The sequence below is a fragment of the Limanda limanda genome, chromosome 12, assembly GCF_963576545.1.
Source record: "Limanda limanda chromosome 12, fLimLim1.1, whole genome shotgun sequence".
In the NCBI taxonomy this organism is placed as follows: Eukaryota; Metazoa; Chordata; class Actinopteri; order Pleuronectiformes; family Pleuronectidae; genus Limanda; species Limanda limanda.
The window spans coordinates 25,523,478-25,543,259 of NC_083647.1; the positions used below are offsets into that span (position 1 = coordinate 25,523,478).

Consider the following 19,782-nt stretch of genomic DNA (forward strand, 5'->3'; position numbering starts at 1 on the left):
TGAAGAAGAATTTTGTTTTTCCTTCAAAAACTACAAGTTAATATCAGAATAGTATTTATAGAGTCAGATATATTTTGGATTTTATTGTCATTTATTGAGAATTTTAAAGTTTGTGTAAAAAATAAAGTTTGTTGAGTCTGACAACAGTTTGGTCACCAAGACTTTAATCATAAAGTATCAAAGACTCACATCATTGATAATCGCTGTGACACCGACTCACAAATACACATGAAGATCAACTCACCACTGAAAGCAGACCCAACACCTGGTCTCAATTTCAAAATAAAGGTTCTGCTAACAGCAAAACCATTTACTGATACCTATAGAACCTCAAACCTTTATCTTTCTGCTATTACATTGAGTTCTGGACCAAAGCTTTACCTGAACATTAATTTTCTTTACATTATAAACATCTGTATCAGAACATGTTTCCTCCTACAGTGTCTCAACCGGAAACACTGAACAATCATCAACAGTGGAGAAAACCAAGAGTCTCTTCCACACGATTCCTGCTCTGAAGGAAACATCTTCACTCTTCATCGTGGGCAGCGAGACAAAACTCTTTAGAAACACATTTCTCAGGTCAACAACTATAGAAATGATCCCTGAAAGTATAGTCTTGGTTTGTTCTGCATGTTTCTCTGAGTCTTATATCTACAGACGTGAACCTTTACTCCTGGTGAGCTGCTGTAATCCAGGAAGACAAACCTCCTCCAATCACAAGTTACACTTTGATTTCTGTGGCTCATTGCTGACATAACAATCATGTTTCAGAAAACATTCTTTAAATACCTCAATAACCCGCTATTTTCATGGAATCGAGACAATTGGTACAGTGATAAATAAACATGAACTCTATCCGTATTAAGTTTCATCATTTGAAGTATTGTAACAGACTCATTTGGGCTGCAGGGACTTTTTGAACCCACAGATAGTTTTGAAAACAAATCGTGATGGACTCAAAGTTGCATCAGATCCCAAACTAAAAGTGGAAACAGCAGAAACCACAGTGAACCAGTGGAGACAGTTACACAGCCTGTCTGAATCTTCACTGGAAACAGGGACTTTTTAACTAATCACGATAAACTAACAATGATAGAACTTTAGACAAAGTTCTAGCTGATAACATTTTCAAAACAGAACTAAAAGTCAAAGATTTTTGGACAAAATTTCTGAAACAAATAAAAGACACGAACAACATTTGCATAATGAGGAGAATATTTCTAAATGTTCCTTTCACTTAATTTTGCACATGAAGCATTTTTTTCTTTCAATAGATATTTTAAGACATCTTTTCAACATTTTGAAAGTAAAAGTATCAGAACCACTCAGAACATGTTTCCTCCTCCAGTGTCTCAACCAGAAACACTGAACAATCATCAACAGTGGAGAAAACCAAGAGTCTCTTCCACCAGATTCCTGCTCTGAAGGAAACATCTTCACTCTTCATCGTGGGCAGCGAGACCAAACTCTTTTGAACCACATTTCTCAAGTCAACAACTATAGAAATGATCCCTGAAAGTATAGTCTTGGTTTGTTCTGCATGTTTCTCTGAGTCTTATATCTACAGACGTGAACCTTTACTCCTGGTGAGCTGCTGTGATCCAGGACGACAAACCTCCTCCAATCACAAGTTACACTTTGATTTCTGTGTCTCATTGCTGTCATAACAATCATAACTGATCAGTCATCAAAGACCAAAGAACAACTAAGACGTTGTGTAGTTGAGATATTGTGGATTCGACCGTTTATGTTCAATAGTTTTTAAACCATGTTCTGAAGAAGAGATTTGTTTTTCCTTTACAAACTACAAGTTAATATCAGAAAAGTATTTACAGAGTTAGATATATTTTGGATTTTATCGTCATTTATTGAGAAATTTGAAAGTTTGTGTAAAAAATAAAGTTTTTTGAGTCTGACAACAGTTTGGTCACCAAGACTTTAATCATAAAGTATCAGAGACTCACATCATTGATAATCGCTGTGACACCGACTCACAAATACACATGAAGATCAATTCACCACTGAAAACAGACCCAACACAGGGTCTCAATTTCAAAATAAAGGTTCTTATAACAACAAAATTAATAACTGATACCTATGAACCTCAAAACTTGATCTTTCTGTCATTGCATTGACTTCTGGACCGAAGCTTTAACTGAACATTAATGATCTTTATATTTCAAACATCTGTATCAGAACCACTCAGAACATGTTTCCTCCTCCAGTGTCTCAACCAGAAACACTGAACAATCATCAACAGTGGAGAAAGCCAAGAGTCTCTTCCACCAGATTCTTGCTCTGAAGGAAACATCTTCACTCTTCATCGTGGGCAGCGAGACCAAACTCTTTAGAAACACATTTCTCAAGTCAACAACTATAGAAATGATCCCTGAAAGTATAGTCTTGGTTTGTTCTGCATGTTTCTCTGAGTCTTATATCTACAGACGTGAACCTTTACTCCTGGTGAGCTGCTGTGATCCAGGAAGACAAACCTCCTCCAATCACGAGTTACACTTTGATTCTTGTGGCTCATTGCTGTCATAACAATCATGTTTCAGAAAACATTCTTTAAATACCTCAATAACCCGCTATTTTCATGGAATCGAGACAAGTGGTACAGTGATAAATAAACATGAACTCTATCCGTATTAAGTTTCATCATTTGAAGTATTGTAACAGACTCATTTTGGCGGCAGGGACTTTTTGAACCCACAGATAGTTTTGAACACAAATCGTGATGGACTCAAAATTGCATCAGATCCAAACTAAAAGTGGAACCAGCAGAAACCACAGTGAACCAGTGGAGACAGTTACACAGCCTGTCTGAATATTGACTGGAAACAGGGACTTTTTAACTAATCACGATAAACTAACAATGATAGAACTTTAGACAAAGTTCTTGCTGATAACAACATTTTCAAAACAAAACTAAAAGTCAAAGATTTTTGGACCAAATTTCATAAAGGAATTAAAGACACTTGCAACATTTGCATAATGAGGAGAACATTTCTAAAGGTTCCATTTACTTAATTTGGCATATGCAGCATTTTTAGCTTTAATTACATATTTTTAGACTTAATTTCAACAGTTTGAAAGAAACAGTAGCTGACCACTCAGAACATGTTTCCTCCTCCAGTGTCTCAACCAGAAACACTGAACAATCATCAACAGTGGAGAAAACCAAGAGTCTCTTCCACCAGATTCCTGCTCTGAAGGAAACATCTTCACTCTTCATCGTGGGCAGCGAGACCAAACTCTTTAGAAACACATTTCTCAAGTCAACAACTATAGAAATGATCCCTGAAAGTATAGTCTTGGTTTGTTCTGCATGTTTCTCTGAGTCTTATATCTACAGACGTGAACCTTTACTCCCGGTGAGCTGCTGTGATCCAGGAAGACAAACCTCCTCCAATCACAAGTTACACTTTGATTTCTGTGGCTCATTGCTGTCATAACAATCATAACTGATCAGTCATCAAAGACCAAAGAACAACTTAGACGTTGTGCAGTTGAGATAATGTGGATTCAACCGTTTCTATGTATGTTTTATAGTTTTTAAACCGTGTTCTGAAGAAGCGTTTTGTTATTCCTTCTCAAACTATTAAATAATATCAGAATAATATTTATAGAGTTAGATATATTTTGGATTTTATTGTCATTTAATGAGAAATTTTAAAGTTTGTGTAAAAAATAAAGTTTGTTGAGTCTGACAACAGTTTTGTCACCAAGACTTGAATCATAATGTATCAGAGACTCACATCATTGATAATCGCTGTGACACCGACTCACAAATACAGATGAAGATCAATTCACCACTGAAAACAGACCTAACACAGGGTCTCAATTTCAAAATAAAGGTTCTCATAACAGCAAAACTAATTTCTGATACCTATGAACCTCAAACCTTTATCTTCCTGCCATTACATTGAGTTCTGGACCGAAGCTTTAACTGAACATTAATGATCCTTATATTTCAAACATCAGTATCAGAACCACTCAGAACATGTTTCCTCCTCCAGTGTCTCAACTAGAAACACTGAACAATCATCAACAGTGGAGAAAACCAAGAGTCTCTTCCACCAGATTCCTGCTCTGAAGGAAACATCTTCACTCTTCATCGTGGGCAGCGAGACCAAACTCTTTAGAAACACATTTCTCAAGTCAACAACTATAGAAATGATCCCTGAAAGTATAGTCTTGGTTTGTTCTGCATGTTTCTCTGAGTCTTATATCTACAGACGTGAACCTTTACTCCTGGTGAGCTGCTGTGATCCAGGAAAACAAACCTCCTCCAATCACAAGTTACACTTTGATTTCTGTGGCTCATTGCTGTCATAACAATCATAACTGATCAGTCATCAAAGACCAAAGAACAACTAAGACGTTGTGTAGTTGAGATAATGTGGATTCAACAGTTTATATGTATGTTCAATAGTTTTAAACCATGTTCTGAAGAAGAGATTTGTTTTTCCTTCACAAACTACAAGTCAATATCAGAATAGTATTTATAGAGTTAGATATATTTTGGATTTTATTGTCATTTATTGAGAAATGTTTATGTTTGTGTAAAAAACTTAAGTTTGTTGAGTCGGACAACAGTTTGGTCACCAAGACTTTAATCATAAAGTATCAGAGACTCACATCATTGATAATCGCTGTGACACCGACTCACAAATACACATGAAGATCAACTACCCACTGAAAACAGACCTAACACAGGGTCTCAATTTCAAAATAAAGGTTCTCATAACAGCAAATCTAAATACTGATATCTATGAACCCCAAACCTTTATCTTTCTGTCACTACATTGAGTTCTGGACCAAAGCTGCTTTAACTGAACATTAATGACCTTTATAACCAGAAACACTGAACAATCATCAACAGTGGAGAAAACCAAGAGTCTCTTCCACCAGATTCCTGCTCTGAAGGAAACATCTTCACTCTTCATCGTGGGCAGCGAGACCAAACTCTTTAGAAACACATTTCTCAAATCAACAACTATAGAAATGATCCCTGAAAGTATAGTCTTGGTTTGTTCTGCATGTTTCTCTGAGTCTTATATCTACAGACGTGAACCTTTACTCCTGGTGAGCTGGATCAGAGAGTTACACCTCCTCCAATCAGATGTTGTGTTGACACTCAGGTGTCTCTGCAGGAGGAGGAGAAAGTGGACTTTTAGTTTGAAGTATTGTAACAGACTCATTTTGCCTGCAGGGACTTTTTGAACCCACAGATAGTTTTGAACACAAATCGTGATGGACTCAAAGTTGCATCAGATCCAAACTAAAAGTGGAACCAGCAGAAACCACAGTGAACCAGTGGAGACAGTTACACAGCCTGTCTGAATATTGACTGGAAACAGGGACTTTTTAACTAATCACGATAAACTAACAATGATAGAACTTTAGACAAAGTTCTTGCTGATAACTTTTTCAAGACAGAACTAAAAGTCAAGGATTTTTGTACCAAATTTCATGAAGGAAAAAAAGACACTTGCAACATTTGCATGATGAGGTGGGGATTTCTAAAAGTTCCATTTACTTAATTTTGCACATGCAGCATTTTTTACCTTTTATTACATATTTTAAGATGCAATTTCAACATTTTGAAAGTAACAGTAGCTGACCACTCAGAACATGTTTCCTCCTCCAGTGTCTCAAACAGAAACACTGAACAATCATCAACAGTGGAGAAAACCAAGAGTCTATTCCACCAGATTCCTGCTCTGAAGGAAACATCTTCACTCTTCATCGTGGGCAGCGAGACCAAACTCTTTAGAAACACATTTCTCAAGTCAACAACTATAGAAATGATCCCTGAAAGTATAGTCTTGGTTTGTTCTGCATGTTTCTCTGAGTCTTATATCTACAGACGTGAACCTTTACTCCTGGTGAGCTGCTGTGATCCAGGAGGACAAACCTCCTCCAATCACCAGTTACACTTTGACTTCTGTGGCTCATTGCTGTCATAACAATCATAACTGATCAGTCATCAAAGACGAAAGAACAACTAAGACGTTGTGTAGTTGAGATAATGTGGATTCAACCGTTTATATGTATGTTCAAAAGTTTTTAAAACAATGTTCTGAAGAAGAGATTTGTTTTTCCTTCACAAACTACAAGTTAATATCAGAATAGTATTTATAGAGTTAGAAAATATTTTTGATTTTATTGTCATTTAATGAGAAATTTGAAAGTTTGTGTAAAAAATAAAGTTTTTTGAGTCTGACAACAGTTTGGTCACCAAGACTTTAATCATAAAGTATCAGAGACTCACATCATTGATAATCGCTGTGACACCGACTCACAAATACACATGAAGATCAATTCACCACTGAAAACAGACCCAACACAGGGTCTCAATTTCAAAATAAAGGTTCTTATAACAACAAAATTAATAACTGATACCTATGAACCTCAAAACTTGATCTTTCTGTCATTGCATTGACTTCTGGACCGAAGCTTTAACTGAACATTAATGATCTTTATATTTCAAACATCTGTATCAGAACCACTCAGAACATGTTTCCTCCTCCAGTGTCTCAACCAGAAACACTGAACAATCATCAACAGTGGAGAAAGCCAAGAGTCTCTTCCACCAGATTCTTGCTCTGAAGGAAACATCTTCACTCTTCATCGTGGGCAGCGAGACCAAACTCTTTAGAAACACATTTCTCAAGTCAACAACTATAGAAATGATCCCTGAAAGTATAGTCTTGGTTTGTTCTGCATGTTTCTCTGAGTCTTATATCTACAGACGTGAACCTTTACTCCTGGTGAGCTGCTGTGATCCAGGAAGACAAACCTCCTCCAATCACGAGTTACACTTTGATTCTTGTGGCTCATTGCTGTCATAACAATCATGTTTCAGAAAACATTCTTTAAATACCTCAATAACCCGCTATTTTCATGGAATCGAGACAAGTGGTAAAGTGATAAATAAACATGAACTCTATCCGTATTAAGTTTCATCATTTGAAGTATTGTAACAGACTCATTTTGGCGGCAGGGACTTTTTGAACCCACAGATAGTTTTGAACACAAATCGTGATGGACTCAAAATTGCATCAGATCCAAACTAAAAGTGGAACCAGCAGAAACCACAGTGAACCAGTGGAGACAGTTACACAGCCTGTCTGAATATTGACTGGAAACAGGGACTTTTTAACTAATCACGATAAACTAACAATGATAGAACTTTAGACAAAGTTCTTGCTGATAACAACATTTTCAAAACAAAACTAAAAGTCAAAGATTTTTGGACCAAATTTCATAAAGGAATTAAAGACACTTGCAACATTTGCATAATGAGGAGAACATTTCTAAAGGTTCCATTTACTTAATTTGGCACATGCAGCATTTTTAGCTTTAATTACATATTTTTAGACTTAATTTCAACAGTTTGAAAGAAACAGTAGCTGACCACTCAGAACATGTTTCCTCCTCCAGTGTCTCAACCAGAAACACTGAACAATCATCAACAGTGGAGAAAACCAAGAGTCTCTTCCACCAGATTCCTGCTCTGAAGGAAACATCTTCACTCTTCATCGTGGGCAGCGAGACCAAACTCTTAAGAAACACATTTCTCAAGTCAACAACTATAGAAATGATCCCTGAAAGTATAGTCTTGGTTTGTTCTGCATGTTTCTCTGAGTCTTATATCTACAGACGTGAACCTTTACTCCCGGTGAGCTGCTGTGATCCAGGAAGACAAACCTCCTCCAATCACAAGTTACACTTTGATTTCTGTGGCTCATTGCTGTCATAACAATCATAACTGATCAGTCATCAAAGACCAAAGAACAACTTAGACGTTGTGCAGTTGAGATAATGTGGATTCAACCGTTTCTATGTATGTTTTATAGTTTTTAAACCGTGTTCTGAAGAAGCGTTTTGTTATTCCTTCTCAAACTATTAAATAATATCAGAATAATATTTATAGAGTTAGATATATTTTGGATTTTATTGTCATTTAATGAGAAATTTTAAAGTTTGTGTAAAAAATAAAGTTTGTTGAGTCTGACAACAGTTTTGTCACCAAGACTTGAATCATAATGTATCAGAGACTCACATCATTGATAATCGCTGTGACACCGACTCACAAATACAGATGAAGATCAATTCACCACTGAAAACAGACCTAACACAGGGTCTCAATTTCAAAATAAAGGTTCTCATAACAGCAAAACTAATTTCTGATACCTATGAACCTCAAACCTTTATCTTCCTGCCATTACATTGAGTTCTGGACCGAAGCTTTAACTGAACATTAATGATCCTTATATTTCAAACATCAGTATCAGAACCACTCAGAACATGTTTCCTCCTCCAGTGTCTCAACTAGAAACACTGAACAATCATCAACAGTGGAGAAAACCAAGAGTCTCTTCCACCAGATTCCTGCTCTGAAGGAAACATCTTCACTCTTCATCGTGGGCAGCGAGACCAAACTCTTTAGAAACACATTTCTCAAGTCAACAACTATAGAAATGATCCCTGAAAGTATAGTCTTGGTTTGTTCTGCATGTTTCTCTGAGTCTTATATCTACAGACGTGAACCTTTACTCCTGGTGAGCTGCTGTGATCCAGGAAAACAAACCTCCTCCAATCACAAGTTACACTTTGATTTCTGTGGCTCATTGCTGTCATAACAATCATAACTGATCAGTCATCAAAGACCAAAGAACAACTAAGACGTTGTGTAGTTGAGATAATGTGGATTCAACAGTTTATATGTATGTTCAATAGTTTTAAACCATGTTCTGAAGAAGAGATTTGTTTTTCCTTCACAAACTACAAGTCAATATCAGAATAGTATTTATAGAGTTAGATATATTTTGGATTTTATTGTCATTTATTGAGAAATGTTTATGTTTGTGTAAAAAACTTAAGTTTGTTGAGTCGGACAACAGTTTGGTCACCAAGACTTTAATCATAAAGTATCAGAGACTCACATCATTGATAATCGCTGTGACACCGACTCACAAATACACATGAAGATCAACTACCCACTGAAAACAGACCTAACACAGGGTCTCAATTTCAAAATAAAGGTTCTCATAACAGCAAATCTAAATACTGATATCTATGAACCCCAAACCTTTATCTTTCTGTCACTACATTGAGTTCTGGACCAAAGCTGCTTTAACTGAACATTAATGACCTTTATAACCAGAAACACTGAACAATCATCAACAGTGGAGAAAACCAAGAGTCTCTTCCACCAGATTCCTGCTCTGAAGGAAACATCTTCACTCTTCATCGTGGGCAGCGAGACCAAACTCTTTAGAAACACATTTCTCAAATCAACAACTATAGAAATGATCCCTGAAAGTATAGTCTTGGTTTGTTCTGCATGTTTCTCTGAGTCTTATATCTACAGACGTGAACCTTTACTCCTGGTGAGCTGGATCAGAGAGTTACACCTCCTCCAATCAGATGTTGTGTTGACACTCAGGTGTCTCTGCAGGAGGAGGAGAAAGTGGACTTTTAGTTTGAAGTATTGTAACAGACTCATTTTGCCTGCAGGGACTTTTTGAACCCACAGATAGTTTTGAACACAAATCGTGATGGACTCAAAGTTGCATCAGATCCAAACTAAAAGTGGAACCAGCAGAAACCACAGTGAACCAGTGGAGACAGTTACACAGCCTGTCTGAATATTGACTGGAAACAGGGACTTTTTAACTAATCACGATAAACTAACAATGATAGAACTTTAGACAAAGTTCTTGCTGATAACTTTTTCAAGACAGAACTAAAAGTCAAGGATTTTTGTACCAAATTTCATGAAGGAAAAAAAGACACTTGCAACATTTGCATGATGAGGTGGGGATTTCTAAAAGTTCCATTTACTTAATTTTGCACATGCAGCATTTTTTACCTTTTATTACATATTTTAAGATGCAATTTCAACATTTTGAAAGTAACAGTAGCTGACCACTCAGAACATGTTTCCTCCTCCAGTGTCTCAACCAGAAACACTGAACAATCATCAACAGTGGAGAAAACCGAGAGTCTCTTCCACCAGATTACTGCTCAGAAGGAAACATCTTCACTCTTCATCGTGGGCAGCGAGACCAAACTCTTTAGAAACACATTTCTCAAGTCAACAACTATAGAAATGATCCCTGAAAGTATAGTCTTGGTTTGTTCTGCATGTTTCTCTGAGTCTTATATCTACAGATGTGAACCTTTACTCCTGGTGAGCTGCTGTGATCCAGGAAGACAAACCTCCTCCAATCACAAGTTACACTTTGATTTCTGTGCCTCATTGCTGTCATAACAATCATAACTGATCAGTCATCAAAGACGAAAGAACAAATAAGACGTTGTGTAGTTGAGATAATGTGGATTCAACCGTTTATTTGTATGTTAAAAAGTTTTTAAAGCATATTTTGGAGAAAAGATTGTTTTTTTCTTCACAAACTACACATTTATATCAGAATAGTATTCATAGATTTAGATATATTTTGGATTTTATTGTCATTTATTGAGAAATTCTAAAGTATGTGTAAAAAATAAAGTTTGTTGAGTCTGACAACAGTTTGGTCACCAAGACTTTAATCATAAAAGTATCAGAGACTCACATCATTGATAATCACTGTGACACCGACTCACAAATACACATGAAGATCAATTCACCACTGAAAACAGACCTAACACAGGGTCTCAATTTCAAAATAAAGGTTCTCATAACAGCAAAACTAATTACTGATACCTATGAACCTCAAACCTTTATCGTGTTGTCACTACATTGAGTTTTGGACCTAAGCTTTACCTGAACATTAACATTCTTTATATTTCAAATATCTGTATCAGAACCACTCAGAACATGTTTCCTCCTCCAGTGTCTCAACCAGAAACACTGAACAATCATCAACAGTGGAGAAAACCAAGAGTCTCTTCCACCAGATTCCTGCTCTGAAGGAAACATCTTCACTCTTCATCGTGGGCAGCGAAACAAACTCTTTAGAAACACATTTCTCAAGTCAACAACTATAGAAATGATCCCTGAAAGTATAGTCTTGGTTTGTTCTGCATGTTTCTCTGAGTCTTATATCTACAGACGTGAACCTTTACTCCTGGTGAGCTGCTGTGATCCAGGAAGACAAACCTCCTCCAATCACAAGTTACACTTGGATTTTTGTGGCTCATTGCTGTCATAACAATCATAACTGATCAGTCATCAAAGATGAAAGAACAACTAAGACGTTGTGTAGTTGAGATAATGTGGATTCAACAGTTTATATGTATGTTCAATAGTTTTTAAACCATGTTCTATTTTTCTTTCTCAAACTACAACTTAATATCAGAATAGTATTTATAGAGTTAGATATATTTTGGATTTTATTGTCATTTATTGAGGAATTTTAAAATTTGTGTAAAAAATGAAGTTTGTTGAGTCTGACAACAGTTTGGTCACCAAGACTTTAATCATAAAGTATCAGAGACTCACATCATTGATAATCGCTGTGACACCGACTCACAAATACACATGAAGATCAACTCACCACTGAAAACAGACCTAACACAGGGTCTCAATTTCAAAATAAAGGTTCTCATAACAGCAAAACTAATGACTGATACCTATAGAACTTTAAACCTTTATCTTTCTGTCACTACATTGAGTTCTGGACCGAAGCTTTAAAAGAACATTAATGATCTTTTTATTTTAAACATTGGTATCAGAACCACTCAGAACATGTTTCCTCCTCCAGTGTCTCAACCAGAAACACTGAACAATCATCAACAGTGGAGAAAACCAAGAGTCTCTTCCACCAGATTCCTGCTCTGAAGGAAACATCTTCACTCTTCATCGTGGGCAGCGAGACCAAACTCTTTAGAAACACATTTCTCAAGTCAACAACTATAGAAATGATCCCTGAAAGTATAGTCTTGGTTTGTTCTGCATGTTTCTCTGAGTCTTATATCTACAGACGTGAACCTTTACTCCTGGTGAGCTGCTGTGATCCAGGAAGACAAACCTCCTCCAATCACAAGTTACACTTTGATTCTTGTGGCTCATTGCTGTCATAACAATCATAACTGATCAGTCATCAAAGACCAAAGAACAACTAAGACGTTGTGTAGTTGAGATAATGTGGATTCAACTGTTTATATGTATGTTCAATAGTTTTTAAACCGTGTTCTGAAGAAGAGTTTTGTTTTTCCTTCACAAACTACAAGTTAATATCAGAATAGTATTTATAGGGTTAGATATATTTTGGATTTTATTGTCATTTATTGAGAAATGTTTATGATTGTGTAAAAAATAAAGTTTGTTTAGTCTGACAACAGTTTGGTCACCCAGACTTTAATCATAAAAGTATCAGAGACTCACATCATTGATAATCGCTGTGACACCGACTCACAAATACACATGAAGATCAACTCACCACTGAAAACAGACCCAACACAGGGTCTCAATTTCAAAATAAAGGTCCTCATAACAGCAACACTAGTTACTGATACCGATATACCCCAAACTTTTATCTTTCTCTAGTTTCATTGAGTTCTGGACTGAAGTTTTAACTGAATATTCATGAACTTTATATTTCAAACATCTGTATCAGAACCACTCAGAACATGTTTCCTCCTCCAGTGTCTCAACCAGAAACACTGAACAATCATCAGCAGTGGAGAAAACCAAGAGTCTCTTCCACCAGATTCCTGCTCTGAAGGAAACATCTTCACTCTTCATCGTGGGCAGCGAGATCAAACTCTTTAGAAACACATTTCTCAAGTCAACAACTATAGAAATGATCCCTGAAAGTATAGTCTTTGTTTGTTCTGCATGTTTCTCTGAGTCTTATATCTACAGACGTGAACCTTTACTCATGGTGAACTGGATCAGAGAGTTACACCTCCTCCAATCAGATGTTGTGTTGACACTCAGGTGTCTCTGCAGGAGGAGGAGAAAGTGAACTGTATTAGTTTGAAGTATTGTGACAGACTCATTTGGCCTGCAGGGACTTTTTGAACCCACAGATAGTTTTGAACACAAATTGTGACGGACTCAAAGTTGCATAAGATCCCAAACTAAAAGTGGAACCAGCAGAAACCACAGTGAACCAGTGGAGACAGTTACACACAGCCTGTCTGAATCTTGACTGGAAACAGGGACTTTGTAAACTAATCACGATAAACTAACAATGATAGAACTTTAGACAAAGTTCTTGCTGATAACAACATTTTCAAAACAAAACTAAAAGTCAAAGATTTTTGGACCAAATTTCATAAAGGAATTAAAGACACTTGCAACATTTGCATAATGAGGAGAACATTTCTAAAGGTTCCATTTACTTAATTTGTCACACATTTTTAGCTTTAATTACATATTTTTAGACTTAATTTCAACAATTTGAAAGAAACAGTAGCTGACCACTCAGAACATGTTTCCTCCTCCAGTGCCTCAACCAGAAACACTGAACAATCATCAACAGTGGAGAAAACCAAGAGTCTCTTCCACCAGATTCTTGCTCTGAAGGAAACATCTTCACTCTTCATCGTGGGCAGCGAGAACAAACTCTTTAGAAACACATTTCTCAAGTCAACAACTATAGAAATGATCCCTGAAAGTATAGTCTTGGTTTGTTCTGCATGTTTCTCTGAGTCTTATATCTACAGACGTGAACCTTTACTCATGGTGAACTGGATCAGAGAGTTACACCTCCTCCAATCAGATGTTGTGTTGACACTCAGGTGTTTCGGCAGGAGGAAGAGAAAGTGGACTGTGTTAGTTTGAAGAATTGTAACAGACTCATTTGGGCTGCAGGGACTTTTCAGTGTTGAACACAAATCGTGACGGAATCAAAGTTGCATCAGATCCCAAACTAAAAGTGGAACCAGCAGAAACCACAGTGAACCAGTGGAGACAGTTACACACAGCCTGTCTGAATATTGACTGGAAACAGGGACTTTATAAACTAATCACGATAAACTAACAATGATAGAACTTTAGACAAAGTTCTTGCTGATAATAACATTTTAAAAACAAAACTAAAAGTCAAAGATTTTTGGACCAAATCTCATAAAGGAAAAAAAGACACTTGCAACATTTGCATAATGTGGAGAAAATTTATAAAGGTTCCATTTACTTAATTTTGCACATGCAGCATTTTTGCATTTCTTTTTACATATTTTAAGACATAACTTCAGCATTTTGAAAGTAACAGTATCCGAATCACTCAGAACATGTTTCCTCCTCCAGTGACTCAACCAGAAACACTGAACAATCATCAACAGTGGAGAAAACCAAGACTCTCTTCCACCAGATTCCTGCTCTGAAGGAAACATCTTCACTCTTCATCGTGGGCAGCGAGACCAAACTCTTTAGAAACACATTTCTCAAGTCAACAACTATAGAAATGATCCCTGAAAGTATAGTCTTGGTTTGTTCTGCATGTTTCTCTGAGTCTTATATCTACAGACGTGAACCTTTACTCCTGGTGAGCTGCTGTGATCCAGGAAGACAAACCTCCTCCAATCACAAGTTACACTTTGATTGCTGTGGCTCATTGCTGTCATAACAATCATAACTGATCTGTCATCAAAGACCAAAGAACAACTGAGACGTTGTGTAGTTGAGATAATGTGGATTCAACAGTTTATATGTATGTTCAAAAGTTTTTAAAATTATGTTCTGAAGAAGATTTTTATTTTTCCTTCACAAACTAGAAGTTAATATCAGAAAGGTAATTATAGCGTAAGATATATTTTGGATTTTATTGTCATTTATTGAGAAATTTTAAAGTTTAAAAATTGAATTTGTTGAGTCTGACAACAGTTTGGTCACCAAGACTTTAATCTTAAAGTATCAGAGACTCACATCATTGATAATCGCTGTGACACCGACTCACAAATACAGATGAAGATCAACTCACCACTGAAAACAGACCTAACACAGGGTCTCATTTTCAAAATAAAGGTTCTCATAACAGCAAAACTAATTACTGATACCCATAGAACCTCAAACCTTTATATTTCTGTCACTACATTGAGTTCTGGACCTAAGCTTTAACTGAACATGAATTTTCTTTAACTTTCAAACATCAGTATCAGAACCACTCAGAACACGTTTCCTCCTCCAGTGACTCAACCAGAAACACTGAACAATCATCAACAGTGGAGAAAACCAAGAGTCTCTTCCACCAGATTCCTGCTCTGAAGGAAACATCTTCACTCTTCATCGTGGGCAGCGAGACCAAACTCTTTAGAAACACATTTCTCAAGTCAACAACTATAGAAATGATCCCTGAAAGTATAGTCTTGGTTTGTTCTGCATGTTTCTCTGAGTCTTATATCTACAGACGTGAACCTTTACTCCTGGTGAGCTGCTGTGATCCAGGAAGACAAACCTCCTCCAATCACAAGTTACACTTTGATTTCCGTGGCTCATTGCTGTCATAACAATCATCTGTCAGAAAACGTTCTTTAAATACCTGACCTGCTAATTTCATGTAATCGAGACAAGTGGTACAGTGATAAATAAACATGAACATTATCCGTATTAAGTTTCATCATTTGAAGTATTGTAACAGACTCATTTTGCCTGCAGGGACTTTTTGAACCCACAGATAGTTTTGAACACAAATCGTGACGGAATCAAAGTTGCATCAGATCCCAAACTAAAAGTGGAATCAGCAGAAACCACAGTGAACCAGTGGAGACAGTTACACAGCCTGTCTGAATATTGACTGGAAACATGGAGCTTCTAAACTAATCGCCTCTAACCTTTGAGAGGCGGTGGACTAGTGGCAGAAACTTGGACCATGTGCAGAAAAGGTCTCTGGTTCGTCTCTGGTTCGACTCCACGGAGAAACAACAAAAAGACGAACCTGGATTGATCTGTCCAAAAATCCAAGAGGATTCTCCCTACCCTGTCTAGTGCCCCTGAGCAAGGCACCTTACTCCCCCAACATCTGCTCTGTGTGTCCTGCACCAGATGGGTTAAAAACAGAGGTTAAATTTCCCTCCTTGCATGAGTGTGCTTGTGCATGTCTGTGCATGTGTGTGGGATAAATAAATCTATCTTAATCTTAACCAACAATGATAGAAATTTGGACAAAGTTCTTGCTGATATCAACTTTTTCAAAACAGAACTAAAAGTCAAGGATTTTTGTACCAAATTTCATGAAGGAAAAAAAGACACTTGCAACATTTGCATGATGAGGTGGGGATTTCTAAAAGTTCCATTTACTTAATTTTGCACATGCAGCATTTTTTTACCTTTTATTACATATTTTAAGATGTAATTTCAACATTTTGAAAGTAACAGTAGCTGACCACTCAGAACATGTTTCCTCCTCCAGTGTCTCAACCAGAAACACTGAACAATCATCATCAGTGGAGAAAACCAAGAGTCTCTTCCACCAGATTCCTGCTCTGAAGGAAACATCTTCACTCTTCATCGTGGGCAGCGAGACCAAACTCTTTAGAAACACATTTCTCAAGTCAACAACTATAGAAATGATCCCTGAAAGTATAGTCTTGGTTTGTTCTGGATGTTTCTCTGAGTCTTATATCTACAGACGTGAACCTTTACTCCTGGTGAGCTGCTGTGATCCAGGAAGACAAACCTCCTCCAATCACAAGTTACACTTTGATTTCTGTGGCTCATTGCTGTCATAACAATCATAACTGATCAGTCATCAAAGACGAAAGAACAACTAAGACGTTGTGTAGTTGAGATAATGTGGATTCAACCGTTTATTTGTATGTTCAAAAGTTTTTAAAGCATATTTTGGAGAAAAGATTGTTTTTTCTTCACAAACTACACATTTATATCAGAGTAGTATTCATAGATTTAGATATATTTTGGATTTTATTGTCATTTATTGAGAAATTCTAAAGTATGTGTAAAAAATAAAGTTTGTTGAGTCTGACAACAGTTTGGTCACCAAGACTTTAATCATAAAAGTACCAGAGACTCACATCATTGATAATCGCTGTGACACCGACTCACAAATACACATAAAGATCAACTCACCACTGAAAACAGACCTAACACAGGGTCTCAATTTCAAAATAAAGGTTTTCATAACAGCATCACTAATGACTGAAACCTATGAACCTCAAACCTTTATCTTTCTGCCATAACATTGAGTTCTGGACCTAAGCTTTACCTGAACATTAACATTCTTTATATTTCAAATATCTGTATCTGAACCACTCAGAACATGTTTCCTCCTCCAGTGTCTCAACCAGAAACACTGAACAATCATCAACAATGGAGAAAACCAAGAGTCTCTTCCACCAGATTCCTGCTCTGAAGGAAACATCTTCACTCTTCATCGTGGGCAGCGAGACCAAACTCTTTAGAAACACATTTCTCAAGTCAACAACTATAGAAATGATCCCTGAAAGTATAGTCTTGGTTTGTTCTGCATGTTTCTCTGAGTCTTATATCTACAGACGTGAACCTTTACTCCTGGTGAGCTGCTGTGATCCAGGAAGACAAACCTCCTCCAATCAGATGTTGTGTTGACACTCAGGTGTCTCTGAAGGAGGAAGAGAAAGTGGACTGTGTTAGTTTGAAGAATTGTAACAGACTCATTTGGCCTGCAGGGACTTTTCAGTGTTGAACACAAATCGTGACGTAATAAAAGTTGCATCAGATCCAAACTAAAAGTGGAACCAGCAGAAACCACAGTGAACCAGTGGAGACAGTTACACACAGCATGTCTGAATCTTGACTGGAAACAGGGACTTTTTAAACTAATCACAATAAATTAACAATGATAGAACTTTTGACAAAGTTCTTGCTGATAACATTTTCAAAACAGAACTAAAAGTCAAAGATTTTTGGACAAAATTTCAGAAACAAATAAAAGACACTTGCAACATTTGCATAATGAGGAGAACATTTCTAAGTGTTCCTTTCACTTAATTTTGCACATGCAGCATTTTTTTCATATTTTAAGACATAATTTCAACATTTTGGAGGGAGCCAGGACAGTAAAGAGTCATGATTCCGTTCAGTAGCTAACTCGCAGTGAGGGAGCAGCAAGGTGATGGGCAGATGCAGAGCAGAGTGGACGGGCTGAGGTGGAAGGTTTACCCAAGACCTGGATGTAGACTGGACCTGATCCGTTCACAACACGTAGACAAGTACTGGGGTCTCATTTATAAAAGAGTGCGTAGGATTCATACTAAAAGTGTACGTACGTACAAAAGCCGGAAATGGTGTACACAAAAGATAATTCCGATTTATAAAACCGTGCGCAAGCTCACCTGAACGCAATGTTCGCTTTATAAATCACAGTCCACCTGGAAACGTTCGTACGTGGATCTGCCTCTAACTCCGCCCTCAACACGCCCACTTTCCACCATAAATGATAAATGCAAAGCACGGCGTGAATATTAAATTATGCTGCTGACCAATGGGTTTCCACCGTGAGTACTGACGGAGTCACCGCATCAAGCGACGTGAAGAGGAAGTGAAACTTTCTGACACTGACATCAAGTGTCTCTTAGTGAGGTGGAGGTGAAGAGCGACTTTATGGGACAGCAGTGATGTCACTAATAAAGTAAATACACTGATACTCTGCCGCTGCAGCTGTGGATAACACACTGTGTGAGATCAGAGATCGCTGAACCATCGCTTCCTCCTCGTCCTTCCATTCACATGCACACATCGAGCAGATCCCCGCACCGGTGTCACGGCAGTATTTATTGCGCACTGGGTAGTTTCAATGTAAATTATGAACTGGATCAATAATTTCAATAATCTGCTGCAGTTCACCACCTCACGTCTGTGTCGGCGTTTTCCCGTGTCCAAAACGGTCGTAAGCATGGGTCTAAGTTTGCGTAGAAATCGAACATTTTCCCGTCAAGTTTGTTTTTATAAATCCCAACGTTGGCGTGAGAGGTGGCGTACGCACATGATTGTTATGACAGCAATGAGCCACAGAAATCAAAGTGTAACTTGTGATTGGAGGAGGTTTGTCTTCCTGGATCACAGCAGCTCACCAGGAGTAAAGATTCACGTCTGTAGATATAAGACTCAGAGAAACATGCAGAACAAACCAAGACTATACTTTCAGGGATCATTTCTATAGTTGTTGACTTGAGAAATGTGTTTCTAAAGAGTTTGGTCTCGCTGCCCACGATGAAGAGTGAAGATGTTTCCTTCAGAGCAGGAATCTGGTGGAAGAGACTCTTGGTTTTCTCCACTGTTGATGATTGTTCAGTGTTTCTGGTTGAGACACTGGAGGAGGAAACATGTTCTGAGTGGTTCTGATACAGATGTTTGAAATATAAAGGTCATTAATGTTCAGTTAAAGCTCTGGTCCAGAACTCAATGTAGTGACAGAAAGATAATGTTTTGGGGTTAATAGGTATCAGTAATTAGTTTTGCTGTTATGAGAACCTTTATTTTGAAGTTGAGACCATGTGTTTTCAGTGGTGAATTGATCTTCATGTGTATTTGTGAGTCGGTGTCACAGCGATTATCAATGATGTGAGTCTCTGATACTTTATGATTAAAGTCTTGGTGACCAAACTGTTGTCAGACTCAACAAACTTAATTTTTTACACAAACATAAACATTTTTCTATAAATTACAATAAATCCAAAATATATCTAACTCTATAAATACTATTCTGATATTAACTTGTAATTTGAGAAGGAAAAACAAAACTCTTCTTCAAAACATTGGTTTAAAAACTATTGAACATTCATATAAACGGTTGAATCCACATTATCTCATCTACACAACGTCTTAGTTGTTCTTTCGTCTTTGATGACTGATCAGTTATGATTGTTATGACAGCAATG

At 37.1% G+C, this 19,782-nt stretch overlaps 18 non-coding genes and 3 pseudogenes across 18 annotated transcripts; 1 reads left to right on the plus strand and 20 right to left on the minus strand.

Moving 5' to 3' along the window:
* Positions 1-418: 418 nt before the first annotated feature.
* Positions 419-621, minus strand: LOC133016514 (small nucleolar RNA U3; annotated as a pseudogene).
* A 702-nt stretch (positions 622-1,323) lies between these two features.
* LOC133016487 (small nucleolar RNA U3) lies at positions 1,324-1,531 on the minus strand. The gene has a single exon (XR_009681864.1). It is a non-coding gene; the product is annotated as a small nucleolar RNA U3 (small nucleolar RNA).
* A 669-nt stretch (positions 1,532-2,200) lies between these two features.
* LOC133016490 (small nucleolar RNA U3) lies at positions 2,201-2,408 on the minus strand. Its single transcript, XR_009681866.1, has one exon. It is a non-coding gene; the product is annotated as a small nucleolar RNA U3 (small nucleolar RNA).
* A 703-nt stretch (positions 2,409-3,111) lies between these two features.
* On the minus strand, positions 3,112-3,319 carry LOC133016476 (small nucleolar RNA U3). Its single transcript, XR_009681853.1, has one exon. It is a non-coding gene; the product is annotated as a small nucleolar RNA U3 (small nucleolar RNA).
* Positions 3,320-3,994: 675 nt separating this feature from the next.
* Positions 3,995-4,202, minus strand: LOC133016474 (small nucleolar RNA U3). The gene has a single exon (XR_009681851.1). It is a non-coding gene; the product is annotated as a small nucleolar RNA U3 (small nucleolar RNA).
* Positions 4,203-4,837: 635 nt separating this feature from the next.
* On the minus strand, positions 4,838-5,033 carry LOC133016515 (small nucleolar RNA U3; annotated as a pseudogene).
* Positions 5,034-5,628: 595 nt separating this feature from the next.
* Positions 5,629-5,836, minus strand: LOC133016486 (small nucleolar RNA U3). The gene has a single exon (XR_009681863.1). It is a non-coding gene; the product is annotated as a small nucleolar RNA U3 (small nucleolar RNA).
* Positions 5,837-6,513: 677 nt separating this feature from the next.
* Positions 6,514-6,721, minus strand: LOC133016491 (small nucleolar RNA U3). Its single transcript, XR_009681867.1, has one exon. It is a non-coding gene; the product is annotated as a small nucleolar RNA U3 (small nucleolar RNA).
* Positions 6,722-7,424: 703 nt separating this feature from the next.
* On the minus strand, positions 7,425-7,632 carry LOC133016489 (small nucleolar RNA U3). Its single transcript, XR_009681865.1, has one exon. It is a non-coding gene; the product is annotated as a small nucleolar RNA U3 (small nucleolar RNA).
* A 675-nt stretch (positions 7,633-8,307) lies between these two features.
* On the minus strand, positions 8,308-8,515 carry LOC133016475 (small nucleolar RNA U3). The gene has a single exon (XR_009681852.1). It is a non-coding gene; the product is annotated as a small nucleolar RNA U3 (small nucleolar RNA).
* A 635-nt stretch (positions 8,516-9,150) lies between these two features.
* LOC133016516 (small nucleolar RNA U3) lies at positions 9,151-9,346 on the minus strand (annotated as a pseudogene).
* Positions 9,347-9,941: 595 nt separating this feature from the next.
* LOC133016501 (small nucleolar RNA U3) lies at positions 9,942-10,149 on the minus strand. The gene has a single exon (XR_009681877.1). It is a non-coding gene; the product is annotated as a small nucleolar RNA U3 (small nucleolar RNA).
* A 676-nt stretch (positions 10,150-10,825) lies between these two features.
* LOC133016485 (small nucleolar RNA U3) lies at positions 10,826-11,032 on the minus strand. Its single transcript, XR_009681862.1, has one exon. It is a non-coding gene; the product is annotated as a small nucleolar RNA U3 (small nucleolar RNA).
* Positions 11,033-11,695: 663 nt separating this feature from the next.
* LOC133016477 (small nucleolar RNA U3) lies at positions 11,696-11,903 on the minus strand. Its single transcript, XR_009681854.1, has one exon. It is a non-coding gene; the product is annotated as a small nucleolar RNA U3 (small nucleolar RNA).
* A 676-nt stretch (positions 11,904-12,579) lies between these two features.
* LOC133016502 (small nucleolar RNA U3) lies at positions 12,580-12,787 on the minus strand. The gene has a single exon (XR_009681878.1). It is a non-coding gene; the product is annotated as a small nucleolar RNA U3 (small nucleolar RNA).
* A 598-nt stretch (positions 12,788-13,385) lies between these two features.
* LOC133016493 (small nucleolar RNA U3) lies at positions 13,386-13,593 on the minus strand. Its single transcript, XR_009681869.1, has one exon. It is a non-coding gene; the product is annotated as a small nucleolar RNA U3 (small nucleolar RNA).
* Positions 13,594-14,187: 594 nt separating this feature from the next.
* On the minus strand, positions 14,188-14,395 carry LOC133016510 (small nucleolar RNA U3). Its single transcript, XR_009681885.1, has one exon. It is a non-coding gene; the product is annotated as a small nucleolar RNA U3 (small nucleolar RNA).
* Positions 14,396-15,067: 672 nt separating this feature from the next.
* LOC133016505 (small nucleolar RNA U3) lies at positions 15,068-15,275 on the minus strand. Its single transcript, XR_009681880.1, has one exon. It is a non-coding gene; the product is annotated as a small nucleolar RNA U3 (small nucleolar RNA).
* Positions 15,276-16,288: 1,013 nt separating this feature from the next.
* On the minus strand, positions 16,289-16,496 carry LOC133016495 (small nucleolar RNA U3). Its single transcript, XR_009681871.1, has one exon. It is a non-coding gene; the product is annotated as a small nucleolar RNA U3 (small nucleolar RNA).
* A 675-nt stretch (positions 16,497-17,171) lies between these two features.
* Positions 17,172-17,379, minus strand: LOC133016496 (small nucleolar RNA U3). The gene has a single exon (XR_009681872.1). It is a non-coding gene; the product is annotated as a small nucleolar RNA U3 (small nucleolar RNA).
* Positions 17,380-19,033: 1,654 nt separating this feature from the next.
* On the plus strand, positions 19,034-19,241 carry LOC133016478 (small nucleolar RNA U3). Its single transcript, XR_009681855.1, has one exon. It is a non-coding gene; the product is annotated as a small nucleolar RNA U3 (small nucleolar RNA).
* Positions 19,242-19,782: the final 541 nt, after the last annotated feature.